This window comes from Corythoichthys intestinalis, chromosome 11 (assembly GCF_030265065.1).
Source record: "Corythoichthys intestinalis isolate RoL2023-P3 chromosome 11, ASM3026506v1, whole genome shotgun sequence".
Lineage (NCBI taxonomy): Eukaryota > Metazoa > Chordata > Actinopteri > Syngnathiformes > Syngnathidae > Corythoichthys > Corythoichthys intestinalis.
The window spans coordinates 28,282,549-28,297,185 of NC_080405.1; positions in this window are offsets into that span (position 1 = coordinate 28,282,549).

Below are 14,637 nucleotides of genomic sequence, written 5' to 3' on the forward strand. Positions count from 1 at the left end.
TAAAGAAAACACATGAATGAGAAGTTGTGTCCAAACCTTTGTCCTTTAATGGCACAGTGAAAGAAAATCACACACACATACAAAATAATAATTCACACTTTCTTTATTCTTATCTTCAAATTTTGCAGGTACAAGAATCCATATTGTCACTTTAATAATATATTATAAAATAAAAATCAAATGTAAACTCTAGTGATGATTTTTGATAATCCTTTATAGGGCACTCATTTAACTCATTGGCTGCCACTGACTGCGCAAGGCAGAGTTTTCAATACTGTACTATGTGGTTAATAATTCAAATAATTCAACTTTAGAGTGTCATTGGGGGCCACAACGGAGTATCTGTTCATATTCATTTCAATTTCATTAATTTTGGTTTTATTAAAAGTTTATTTTTTTATAAATGTATTGGTTTATTTTAAAAATGAATTTCTATTGCATATATATATATATCTTTAGTAGGGCTGTCAAATTTATTGCGTTAACGGGCGGTAATTAATTTTTTAAAGTAATCACGTTAAAATATTTGACACAATTAACCCATGCACGGAATGACCCGTTCATGCGTTGCCTCAAACAGTTTACAATGACGCCGTTTTAGCACATTGAGAGTGAAAAGGCAGAGAAATGCGAGTGGACACAACCCTTCAGTGGACCGCACCTTTTATTGGCTAAAGCTTTGGCAGCCACTACTAACAGTCATGGTTGCCCAACTTCCCATCATGTATTTGGGCGGAGCAAGAGATGATTTTTTTTTTTCTTAACACGCTTAATTGAACACAACAGAGAACATATTGTATACCATTTGCAGTCACTACTGACAGTCATGGTTGCCCAATTTTCCATCATGCAACTGGGGCGTAGCAGGAGACGATCTTTATCTGGCATTCCCAATCAAAATAGCTATGCAAAAAACACATAAAACTTACTCAGACTTTGCCTTGGCTAGATCTCTAATTAATTTAAAACTCGCCATTGACACCTTGTGGTGTATATCAATCACTACCTTACGTAGTTAAAGACACTGTGGAAGAACGGCAGGGAGCCCGATGTGACGTCACCGCTCAGCGACGTCAACAATGCCGAGCTTTTAGTTTATTTTTTTATTGAAAATTTTACAAATTTTATTAAAACAAAAATATTAAGAGGGGGTTTAATATAAAAAATCTTGTGGATTTATTGTTATAATGAACAAATACAGTACTTATGTAAAGTATGTTGAATGTTTATGTCCGTCTTGTGTCTTATCTTTCCATTCCAACAAAAATTTTCGGAAAAATATTGCATATTTTAGAGATGGTTTGAATTGCAATTAATTACGATTAATTAATTTTTAAGCTGTGATTAACTCGATTAAAAATTTTAATCGTTTGACAGCCCTAGTTTTTAGAAATAATAATTGATCATATTTAAGCTTTTTGTCCTCTATAAAAGGTTTCATGTTTGATGCGGAAAGGTCCCTATACCAGAAAACGTGGTGTGATAAATCACTACATAACACAAACTTATGGGGCATAATAAACAAACTGTTACCTCATGGGCTGCAATTGACGGTGATAAATGTCCAAACCATTTGAACTAGGAGGGTAGGCAGCGATAATTCACTGCTAATCCCTCTCAGTTTAAATTGATTAAAATGGACTGGACGTCGATCACCGTCAATAGCACTGGCACAAAATCATTCACACTACTGTCATCAATAGCAATTAGTTAATGCGTCCGCTCTCACCTCCTCAATGTAGGGCAGCCGAAACAAAGAGGAGATACGTCTTTGATTGCAAACATGCGTACGCTCGCAGAAACGACACTCGCGGAAAACACAATGAAAAATAAAGAGTTAAAAAAAGTCAACAACTCTCATGAGTCCTTCAAAGGCTTTCATCTGGGAGAGTGCGTGAAGGATTTTAGGAAATCACACACGCTACTCGCATTGTGCATGTGTGGAAAGTGTTTTCGGCAGCTCTTGAACCCGTAGAGGGGTTTAACAAAGATGAGCACGGTTCTTTAAGCTTCCAGCGTGCTTGATGTTTCCTTATTCAAGGCGCTTTTCCTCTCACTGGATCTCACTGTCACTCAGTGTGAAGGCAGAGGTGTGCCATTAAGCGCTTAGAACATTCTGAAAAACCCACAACTACAGTGACAATAACGAGCACACGGGACATAAAGAGTAATTTATTATAAGCTACACCTGCAGTCAAAAGTATCGAGACACTTTCTCATCATACTAAATGGTGAAGCGTCTCAAAACGTTTGACCATGAGTGTACTTAAGAATCCCGAGCTGATACTGTACGTAAATTGTCTCATGTTTCGTGATCTTTTCATTCAAATCCAGGCAAAACAACATTATTTTTTTTATATATACAATTAGACATGTGCCGATTACCGGTTTCAAGGTATACCGTGGTATGAAAATATTAAGTATTCAAAACCGCAAAAAATTTCTGTCATACCGTCCCCAAGGTATTAGCTATTTTTCAAAATGCAGGGAGAAATCCCTCGATTGCAGCTGCAAGGCTCAACCCTCCTCCACCGGTTGTTGCTCAGTGTCAGTGAGTCAGCAGTGCTACACGATGGCTGGAGGAGGTGAAACTCATGAACTTTTTCCCCTATCGAAGAAAATGAAATCGTTTGTATGGGAATATTTCGGCTACAGAAAAGTTACAGATGGCTGACTTATAGGGCCAACCGAACAACATCTTTGCAGAGGGTGGCCTCCAATATGATTTCGCATTTATACAAAATTAAAGGTTCGTAAAAACTGTCATGAACGTTTCCCCCCAGAAACACTGTCATGAACGTTTCCCCCCCAGCTACGAGCGTTAACTCCAGCGTGTTTAGTGTGCCTAGCGGTGGTAAAATATGTGTTTTTTTCTCTCTGGCAACTGTGTTGAAAAGAGAGCGTGTGTATAATGTAAACATGATATGAGTCATACACACGTGCTTATTATGCAAAAAAAAAAAAAAATTTTCTGGGTGCAATAATGTTGAGCTGTGGCTAAGGTTTTTGGGCTCACCTAAAGGACTGCATTTACTTTCATTTTAATTTTGTTTTTATTTATTTATTTTGCTTTAACATTATACCTGTGTCCCATTTGCTAATATGTTTTGAAAAATAAAAATCCTCTTCAATGGATCTTTTTTTTTTTTAAACCCAGATATCTCAAAGTAACACATTTTCAAGCTGCAATTTCAATACCGCGATACCGTGAAGCCGTGATATTTTGGCTTAAGGTGATCATACTGTCAAAATCTAACACCGGCACATGCCTATAAACAGTATATTTTAGTTATCCGTCAAAACAAGGGTGCTGTACGACCAAACTTAAAAAGTTGCAGCTTGAAAGAATGCAAACATTTTTTTTGTACCCATGTTTCAGCATTTCATCTTTTTTGTGTTGATAAAGATATTCCAAACTTCTTTTTTCATGTAAAACTAAGCTATTGTTCTTCCATCTGGCAATAACTCATTACTATTTGTCAAATAATGACTTTTTGTTTGATTTCTTTTTTTGTTTTTAATTGATCATAATTAATTGAAAATTTCACAATTGGCAGTAATTTAATCCCATGGTCACATCAGGACAACTTTAGTTATCTAAACAACATGATGTTATGACTGAATTTCATAGAATACATAATAATAATAATAAAAAATTCCACCCTCTTTGTGAAACCATTTTAAATGTTTGAAATGTTTTAAGTAGTTTTATAAATCACCAATTTCATCACGACACAATATTGACGCTATAGATTTTGGGAGGGGGGGCAACAACATATTTGTCGATATTACAAAGTGTGCCTCAATTTGATTCAAATGCCTACAATATAACACAATGTTATGTGGTAATGTACATGTAAATGTGTATTTAACACAATCAGTTGCAGTACATTTCACCTAAAATATAAACAACATTGCTTTTAACAAAACAGCATACCTACAACATGACAATCAATGTTTTGTGTTTCGATCAATTTGAATCAATCGTTGCCTAACCAATCGATGTATCCATTTAGATCGGTGTATATTTGATACACCATGAGCTTAAAGTTTTTCAAATGACAGAACGGCTATCGCAATTTTTTAAAATTAAAATCCATTTAGAAGAGGGCCCTTGATTATTGACCCAACAAGAAATGGGACAGTCTGTTGCCCATAACCTTCAAGACCCATTGCCTTTCCCACCCAGGCAGGTATCACACGTCCCTAACTGGCACCTTTTGGTCTCTATTAATTGCCCAATGATGATCTTAACACCGAGACACTCGCACGTCTCTAACGCGCAATGCCGCAAAACAGACAAACTGGCCAATGAAGCATCTGCCAGGAGAGAAGTTCACTTGGTTTGGGTGTCCTGATGTAGGAGTGGTAAGAAGACAAAGGCAGGGGCAAAGGGGAGTGTGACACCACTGTCTGTTGACTCTTTGGAGTATTTAATTAGCTGTAATCCAATTGAGACACACGGCTTCCTGTTAAGAGAGGTGCAAAGGTTCGAAATAAACAGCTTATAGCACTATTAAAGCCGACAGATATAGCCAACAGCCTCTGAGGAAGATAAACCGCTGATCTAGCTGATACAATGAACATTAGTGTGCTGCCCAGGTGAAAGATGAACTCAAATTAATACAAAGCAAATGATTGTGATGCATTTATGTTGAAGCATTTCCTCATATTAATGCAGCTACGAGCCAAAGGTGTCAGCTTGCTCACGGTCTCTAAAGCATCCAGACAAGCAGACATGGCCATCTTGGTGCAGAGCAATTTAATTGTATTCAAGTGGTTATTCAGCACAGTCAGTCTGAGGGGCACAGTTGGGCAACAGTTGGTTGATGCAGAAGGCACAGGCTTTATTGAGGAATAGCTAAAGCTGAGTGGTCAATATACATATATATATTAGAATTTTAAAACAAGCCTGATGGAAAATGGCTGACAACCGTAGCAACAGACGCCTGAGTCAACAGTTTATGGAAACCCAGGAGGGCATCCGGAAATTTTGTAACAGAGGCCTAGCGCTAATCACTGCATACCAACACTTTTAGAGCTCAAACCTCTGAAATGTTGCTCAGGAACAGATGTGTATACTCAAAGTTGCTTTACTTAACTGCAGATTTGGTCAAAAGCAGACATTTAATGATTTCTAATACAAGTTCCTTATCAAGAACAAGAATTTGTATCTCGGTAACAGGTTATTGTCATGTCCGGTGACCGAAGATGCTAGAAGAAAATTATAAACTTAACTTCTAGCGCCCCAAAGAAGGAGTGGTAAGAGGACAAAGGCAGGGGCAAAGGGGAGCTCAACACCTCTGTCTGTTGACTGTGGAGTATTTAATTAGCAGTAATCCAATTGGGAGTATACAGCTTCCTGTTAAGAGAGGTGCAAAGAGTTGAAATAAACAGCTTGCTGGACTATTAAAGCCTACAGATATAGCCAACAGCCTGTGAGGAAGATAAACCCGTCAACTCTCCGATACAATGAAGATTGTACGAAGGTGACTAAGTAAACAACAGCCGTGAGTAGAGGTGGGAATCTTTGGGCACCTAAAGATTCGATTACGATTACGATTCAGAGGCTCCGATTCGATTATAAATCGATTATTGATGCCAAAAGTTCCAAAATTGTTCAAAAATCCTCTCAGGCTAAACAAACTACGATTTCAGTATCAGGTTAACCGTTAAAAACTGTAAATAAAATACTCAAGTCCCCATTCTGTATCGGCAGCTTTAAACTACATTCAATTAATTTAATGCTTAAATCAACCGTTAAAGTTGTTAAAATTGCTCCCGTTATTCCATAATTTCCCTTCTGTCTACTTTCAACGTGAAAGTTTTAAAACTGTTTCATCATTTAAAGACAGATTCAAGTCAAGATTTTGCTGATTTTTTTTTTTTTTTTTTTTTTTTAAGATAAAAAGTACTTAGGTTCGCTACAACAGAGCCTTCTAGAGAAGTCTACTGCTTTAAGATGGCGCCTGTTTACTAGCGCGGGAAAGTCTGTCATTTCCAATCGAGTTCTTGGTATATGATCTAACACGGAGGTCGTCTGTCATTTCACATCTAGTTCTAGATATACAGTATGTGATATCTACCATAGCCGTATGTTGCCGTATGTTTGTAGCAAATAGCAACTGGGCGCTGTTTGTAGTGGCTGACGGCCGTAGTCAGGTATTATTGTTTTTTTTTGTTTTTTTATCTAGCGGCATGAGTTGAACATGATATTTACTCTCGGACCGTTCCTCATTGCGTCCTGAAGACCCCGCTGACTGTGTTTTATTTCCGCTTTGCCTGGTATAATTCAATAATCGGAATTTGAATGTTTGTGAATCGTTCTTGAATCTTCCACGGCCGAATCGTGAATAATCTAAGAATCGGAAATTTCGCATGCCTCTAGCCTTGAGGTTAGAGTTTTAGCTAGCTATTTTCAAAAAGTTGAAAGACAATGACGGCAAACGTCCTAAAATGTAAATGACAAACTGCATGGAGTTTTAAATTCGAACAATCCACCATTTTGTTTCAATTGCTTTGAATTACTTACAGTAGGTATTAGAGGTGTGCAAAATTTCCGATTCTTAGATTATTCGCGATTCGGCCGTGGATGATTTGAGAACGATTCACAAACATCCAAATTCCGATTATTAAAATATGCGAAGTAAAGCGGAAGTACACAACACTCAGCGCGCTGCGCGGTCTTCGGGACAGAACGGAGCGAGAGTAGCTAAACATCATGCTTACCATTACCCGGCCCCTCGGGTAATGCCAATGCTCAACTCACGGCTCTAGCTCAACTCATGCAACGAGATAAAAAAACACAACAACATACCTGACTGCTGCCGAAAAGCTGCTTCAAAGTACATCCATATAATGTTACGGTGGATATCATTTATATAGGACTAGATGCAATATAGATTTGGTAGTGTTAGCAGCACATCTACAAAAAGCTAGATGCGGCGTTATAAACGGCCGCCATCTTAAAGCAGTACACTTCCCTGCAAGGCTGTTGTAGCGAACCTTCCAAGCAAACCTAATTAACTTTTGATCTAAAATACTCCTAAATCTTTAAAATAGTTTTAAAACTTTCACATGTCGAAAGTAGACAAAAGCGAAATTATGGAATAACGGGAGAAATTTTAACAAATTTAACGGTTGATTCACAACATTAAATTAATTGAATGTAGTTTAAAGCTGCTGATACAGAATGGGGACTGGAGTTTTTTATTTACTGTTATTTTTGTATATTTGTTTACTGCTATATGTTAACTTGATACTGAAATAGTAGTGTGGTTTAGCCTGAGAGTATTTTTGAACAATTTTGGAACTAATGAACAAAACATTAAAAAAAAAAAAAAGAGGGAAAAAAAGGAGGGGGGTGCATCAATAATCGTTTTATAATCGAATCGGAGCCTCTGAATCGTAATCGTAATCGAATCGTTAGGTGCCCAAAGATTCCCAGCTCTAGTAGGTATGCTACAATTTGCTACAGTTTCTCCAGTTCAAACCTTTTTGCTTTTGTTTCCAGACAAGCAGCAATCTTCAGATGTTCAAGTAGTTAATGAGTTTACCTTAATTGGTCCAAACATTCGTTATTTTTACACGAGTGCGAGCAATCAAATGGCTTTTGGGTATTAGTTTTCAGCTTTAATCAATGCCATTTCAATTCATTTGAAATAGGGAACATTTTACGTCATATACAAGTAAATTGAGTAGCAATTTACATTTAAAATTCAAGACATCACTGTATGTTCCTTGGTTTAACCAAGGTTCGGCAACACTGGTATACACAATCCCTAAATAAAATAGCAGCTGCATAGCAAACAGGGAGCGCTTTAGAGGCCACGCAAACCCTGACATTAACTAAAGATTGCGACGACTGTGTTCCCAAGGATACGAACATTCCATTGCCCTTGTTCTCTTTTCTCTTTGTACCACACCTATCATTAAGCAAAATAATCATTTTCTCAAGCGAATGGGGATGGTGACACATGACAAGGTCAAAGGAGCTCATCAGTGCATCATGGTCAGACGTTGCCAAGCTAGTACAGATGCCCGCAGACGGATAGCCTCGCCTGAGACTCAGTAAAGCTGCCGAAGCCTCATACGAGCTCTAGCCATCTCCCCCCTCCTTCCATGACCATCTGTGAGGCACTCATACACACATAAAAAAATGCTTCCTTGATAGCAGGCTTGCTAAGACCACCGTGCCAGGTAAGCGCTGACCTGCTTTGAAAGTGACACGAGTTTGGTGAGGAGGGAAGCAGGAGTGCTGAGCCAGATGGTTCTCAGCTCAGCTAAGCTAAGAAGACGATTGAGACGTACAACCAGGTGAGATTTTTTGACAGGTGGGCAGAGAAAAGCTGTCTGCCATGGTTGGGGTAAGTAAGAGCTGTTCGGTATTGTAGTATGATATGAACAAACCCACAAACTGATGGTGGTACTGTTTTTTATGTGCGTAAATATGTATGTGAATCTGTTTAAGATTGCCCATATGGGTTGAATTTGGAGTGTGCATGACAAATGAAACATGATTTTTGGAGGAGGAAAAAAATTATCAACTTATACGTAAAATTAGAACCAGTTTCTCAAGTCTACAAAATATTAAAATTATATACACTCTTTTTTTCCCCACTCTGTTTGAAATGAAAATTGGCCAAAATACTGCCCGTTTTAGGTCAAATATCACAAGGGTCAAAGGATTTTTATGGGATTGAAAATATAGGAATACAAAGATGATAATGTCTTTGAAAGAAAAAATGTAAAATCAAGGCAAATGTAAAATCAAGAGAAAATAAAAAAATAAAACCATGATATTGAGAAAAATCTGGTTAATCCGTGGGTGCAATTTCCAGGGAGGGGCACTTGAAAGCTTGAGAACACCATCCCATCTGTGAAACACGGGAGCAACAGTAACATCTTGTGAGGGTGCTTTGCTTCAGGAGGGACCGGTGAACTTAACAAAATGGATGGCAAAACGAGGAAAGAATCCTTACGTATCAAAACATCAGCCAGGAAGTTAAAAATCGTAAATGTGTCCTATCTATCAGAACTTTTTATTTCAACTGTCTTACTTTTAATACTTCTTGCTGTTTCCATTCTGGTCTGTTTATATTCAATGACATTCGTAAACACAATAGCGGCGTTGCAAATTCTCATTATAAGAGGATTGTTTCTATTTTTTTTTTTCAAGCACAGTCATCAAAACAAATTCAGCAATAAAGTTTAGATTTTACAGTTAAATTAATTGTCAAGTCGATTCTTTCCCCATCAGCTTATTTACATTAAAAAATGAAAAGGCGGTGCAGTTTGTACAGTCTTGAGTAAGCACTACAGTCAAGGATTTGAAATAAAATAAATAGTTTTCAGTTGTTTTGTGTACACAGCACTTATCACTCTGGGCTTTCATAATGTCTTTCACCAGTGTTGTTTTTTGAAGTACTTTTAATTTTTGTCTTAGTCTTTTGGACGAAAATGCATACACATACACATATTGTCATGTCTACTAGGACAATGTTGAATTTATGAGGATAAAACACGCTCAGCAGGAAAACAGTACATTGTTTTTAATTATTTAAACCCAACTGGACGCCACGCGCTCTATGTAAAAAAAAAAAAAGTTGTCTGTGAGTTTAACAGGACGCTTGCCAAGCTAAAGTTGATGCAAAGTTGATGCTAATTCTAATGTGAATGCTGAGGATCCCGCTGATTTTGCGGATTAATACGTTTATTTTTTGCATCACGCCAGCCAAACGGCTGCAGAAAAATCTTCTTTATGAGGGAGAGGCGTGTGCGCCTTTTTGGAGTTTCAAAAGGTTCCCATTCACCGTGGATATTGGCCAAAACAAGCCCTACTACTGTGGGACCATTGGACTTACGAGGAAGTGAGTAAACATCTTGTTTTGTATTATGTCAAATACGAATACAGCGATTACAAAGTAAACACTAGAAACTTTCTTTAAATAAAGGACTACTTACGTTTGATCATTGATAGGCATATAAAAAGCTCTCCTCATGCACATTAGCTGCACGTTAGCTGCACAACAACTGCAGCCGCCCTCCTCCAGGGAACAAACTGTAAATTGCTCTCCGCCGGGCTGTTTGCCGATCCGCAAAGACAATCGACAACCCAGTCGTCATGTCAAATAATCTGGGCTAGTTATGTGCGATTTTCCGCTTTGAAGACTTTGAAACATCACTCGGTTCGGGTTAGCATGTCGGCTAGCTGTCACGCCTCTTGGTTTGTTTATATTCTCCGAAGCCGGGGAAGGGAAATGACATATGTCCGATTTAGGTGTCATAAAGTATCGTTCGGGCGGTGCGACAGTAAAGGTCAAGTCGACAGTTGTGCATTTTTTCCATTTAGCACAAGACTGTTATTTGTCATGACCATGCCATTTATTTAGCAATTGGGGAAAATACTTGGATAAAAAGAATATCCTGTAAAAATATTGAAGTAAAGAGACAGAAACAATGACATTTTGCAGCTCTCTTCGTCGCGTTTTCCTCGTTGTTAATAGTTCCCCCTCGACGGGCTGACTGGTCCTTCTCAAGCCATTTATTTAGCTATTGGGGAAAAATACTTGGATAAAAAGAATATCCTGTAAAAATATTGGAGTAGAGAGACTGAAACAATGACATATTGCGGCTCTCTTCGTCGCGTTTTCCTCGTTCTGAATAATTCCCCCTCAATGGGCTGAATAGTAAAACCGAAGAGCCCAGTCACCCGCTGACGTCATCCACCTGTTGGGGACGCTCGAGCCCAATAATGGTCGGCGTGGCTAACCGGCAGATTAAAAGACTAATTTCTCGTCATCTGCGCTTTGCTAAATTGTTGTACAGTATATAGTCGAATCGTCTGAAAATATGATTCTAATTCACATAATAATGCTATTTAAGACTTTTTTTTCTCCTGTCGTATGCTCTTTAAGTTGCGATGAAAATGGTTCATTGTCAATAACCTAGCATATTCCTTATCCCAAAAAATTACAAAACAGGTGGCTTAATTGCATTTAAAGAGGTATTTTTCATCTCATTGAAACAAACCATTATATGAGTTTGTACTAACAATCAGAAAAGTAACTCCCACAAAGACACTTCAGTTTGAACTAAAGTTGGATTGACTAATGTAAATTTAACATATTTACGTAATTTAAATCCAAATGGGTAATCCATTGAATGTGTTTCAGAATATGGACCAGGTCAGCATCATGTCAAAGATGGCATCATAGACTGATGAATGAGGAAGGCTGTACCCTTGCTTGAGCCAACTGTCTGCCATTGCGTTGACAGTGCCCATCACAACAGTGAACTGTGAGATTTTTTTCTTCAATGGACAGAGTAAGACATTTGGTCAACTGTACATTGAACAGAACTGTACAATGTAAATTGAGATGCTTGAGTGTCTTCATTTCCTTGATCTCATTTTTTCTTATTCCTGTGTAGGTAAAGAAAGACTTGGGGAAGAGGGGGAGCATCTTGCAGCACGCCTCAAATTGACTATAAATGGACCACCAATTGCTGACACCCCTCCCCCTCCCCCCCATTTTTTTAAAGTCCAGGAAAATCAAAGTGTTCCTAGGCAGGATGCAAACTTTGCAAATAGATCTTAGTTACGGTTATTGTAAAAAATAAAAATAAATGTTGTTTAAAAAAATCTTATTTGTCATGATATGAAACAAATTTGCCGCAAGACAACATGATGGGGTTGTCCGACTCCGACGCAGCCCACCAACACCACAGCTCCAAAAAATCGTAGGGGAAACCCTGCGTTATCGTCTCTTCATCATCATGAAAAAAACTGGTCGTTGACGGAATATTTTCGTTATCGTCATCATTGACGAAAACAGCCATGCCTCTCGCCAGTTAATATTGTATTATTTCTTAGTAAATCTTTGTAAATAATCAAAATAAGATATTCAGTACAAACATTCTCTTTTGATTCAAAAAACAAGTATTCACAATCCAATTTTTCCTTAGATTACATTTTTCTTTAGATTACACTGCACATTTATTTGTCCCCCCAGGAATTAGCTGCAAAAAAGATTCTACGGAGAACCGTCCTGGTTCAGCATTGAGCAGTTCTTCAGTTCCGCAGCTTGAAAGATGTTTTTCCGCAGCATTAACGGAAAAAAAAACTTAAATGAACCAGTTATAAGACATATTAATGCAATAATGATGTAAGAATTGCCTTATGAAATTATTTGCAATACCAAAACATTGTGGTTACAATTAATAAACATCATTACTGTCTTTGTCACTCTTGGGCATGCTCAATTTATTTGCATTAATTATCAAGTGCAAAAAAATGTATCAAAAACGAGTCTGAGGCAGAAGTTATATTGAAGGAAATAATTAAATAAAGGGCAACCTATCCACTTGACATGGATATTGTAAACACAGGCCTGTTAGATATTTCAGGAATAAAAAAACGTGCAGAACATTGCATTATGCGAAACAGTTACAGCATTCCAAAAAAACAATTAATATTTTGCACCTCACCCTATATTTTGCAAATTGTTTTTGAGTTACGCAAAAAGCGTTGAAATCAGTGTAAAATACCGTGATCGCGGAATCATGGATTCCTGGGCGAACAAATTTCGAGGTAAATGTTAAGCCAAGCAATATAACATATATGAACCGATTTGTCAACTAATCACAAAAAATAATTGGTAATTAGTTGATCAAATTTATCATCTTTACAGTGTAGTAAAAAAAAAAAAAAAAAAATCGCTTTAAGATTTTAGACAAAATAAATAGGTCATGTTTCACCGACAACAGTCTCATTAACTAATCATTTAACGCAGTGGTTGCTATTGACGGAGAGGTCCAATCCATCTGAAATGGGAGGTCTGGCATCAATCATTCGCTGCTAGCCTCTCGTGATACAAATGGATTGGACGTCTATCGCCGTCATTGGCACTGAAATAGTGTATGACCTTTCACTGTCAGTCTCATCATCATCATTCAAAGAAATCAGTTTTACGTCTTTATATGCTCCTTGTCCCATTAAAGCCATTGTCTCATTAAAGCTTACTAATGGCTTTAAAAATTTATTTGAATGCGATCTTAATCATCCAACAGTGGGCCAGCCTGCTACATTGATCCAGGATGCTGGACTCAAATCTGCCGTTAATAATTCATTATTAGTCTGGGAGAGAAATCCATTCCGTGATGACTTCGGCGAGTGGAGACAGTGCACATTTGTTCACAGCGGATAAACACTCACACAGACGAGCGGTTCAGCCACACAAGGCCGGCCTCGCGTAGACACTTATCTGTGCGCACGGTCGCATTGGATCTTATTTGAAATGCAGCCGATGTGTGCGGCGTCCAGCCAGTACTCAGGGAAGCCAGGCTACACGGCAGACACACGGACCTGCACGCTAGTCTCCATCCAGATAACCAATCGGCATCTCGCGTGGTGGCGGGGCCAATCAGACGACAAAAACCCAGTTAGGAACCCCCCTTAACAGGAATGCACAAAACAATCCAGCTGTGATTCTTGGAACTCATCCAAGCAGCCTGTCAGGGCTCAAAATGTAGAGCAAGGTGGCTTTCGCTTGTAATATAATAAAATGCTCTATCAAGTTGTGTCCCATCAGCTAATGATCGTTGCCAGCCCTCCAGGTAAAAATCTAGAAAGGGTTCACTGTACTCTAAAATCAGAAAAGCCACAAAGTTTGTCTGAGAGAAACACGCATGCTCGATGTCCTCCATTGTTGTCTTTTGTTTACCATCTCACGTTCCTCGTAGAATTCATTGGCACTCACGCTGTTATGATGTAACACTATTTACATAGCTGACATGAACAGTTGGTCGCTTGGTAGAAACGTGAGAACAGGCATGATGTCACTTCAGTTGCTAAAGCTGTTTGATGTGGTCTAGAATTTACACTGTCAAAAGTTCTGTTTCCCAAACGTTATTGAGCCAACATCGATATTTCACATTTGAAAACTACTTTCCTGAAGCCAGAAGGAGAAAATCCCAATGCCGAAAACTTACAGTTTATCTTAAAATACGACCACCTAAAGAACCTACACACAGTGTTGTTAATCTTACTGAAAAAAAGTAATTAATTATAGTTACAAATTACTTCTCCCAAAAAGTAATTGCGTTACTAACTCAATTACCTGAACGTAAGAGTAATCAGTTACTTGGCAAAGTAATTGGTGATAATTACTTTTTTTTTTCCCCTCAAAAAAAAAAAAAAAAAAAAAACATTGGCCACACTATGTGAAGTTTTTTGTGGAGGTTTTTGGTACAATTGGCCCGAGCCCAATTCTTTACCCTAATTTACCCTTTACCCTGAATCAACTGTTAAAAGTTGTTAAAATTGCTCCCATTATTGCATTAGTTCCCTTCTCTCTACTTTCGACATATGAAAGTTTTAAAACTGTTTCATCATTTAAAGATAGATTCAAGTCAAGATTTTGCCGATTTAGAAGTATTTTAGATAAAAAGTTACTTAGGTTCGCGAGGAAGGTTCTCTACAACAGAGCCGTCCTAAAAAGCCTACTGCTTTAAAATGGCGGCTGTCATTTTGCATCTAGTTATATCTATAGACCCTACTCACGTGACGTCACAGCCACGCCCCCGCCCCATGTTGTCCGGATACTAGTCATGTTAATGCATTAGCGCTTCGTAAATTCC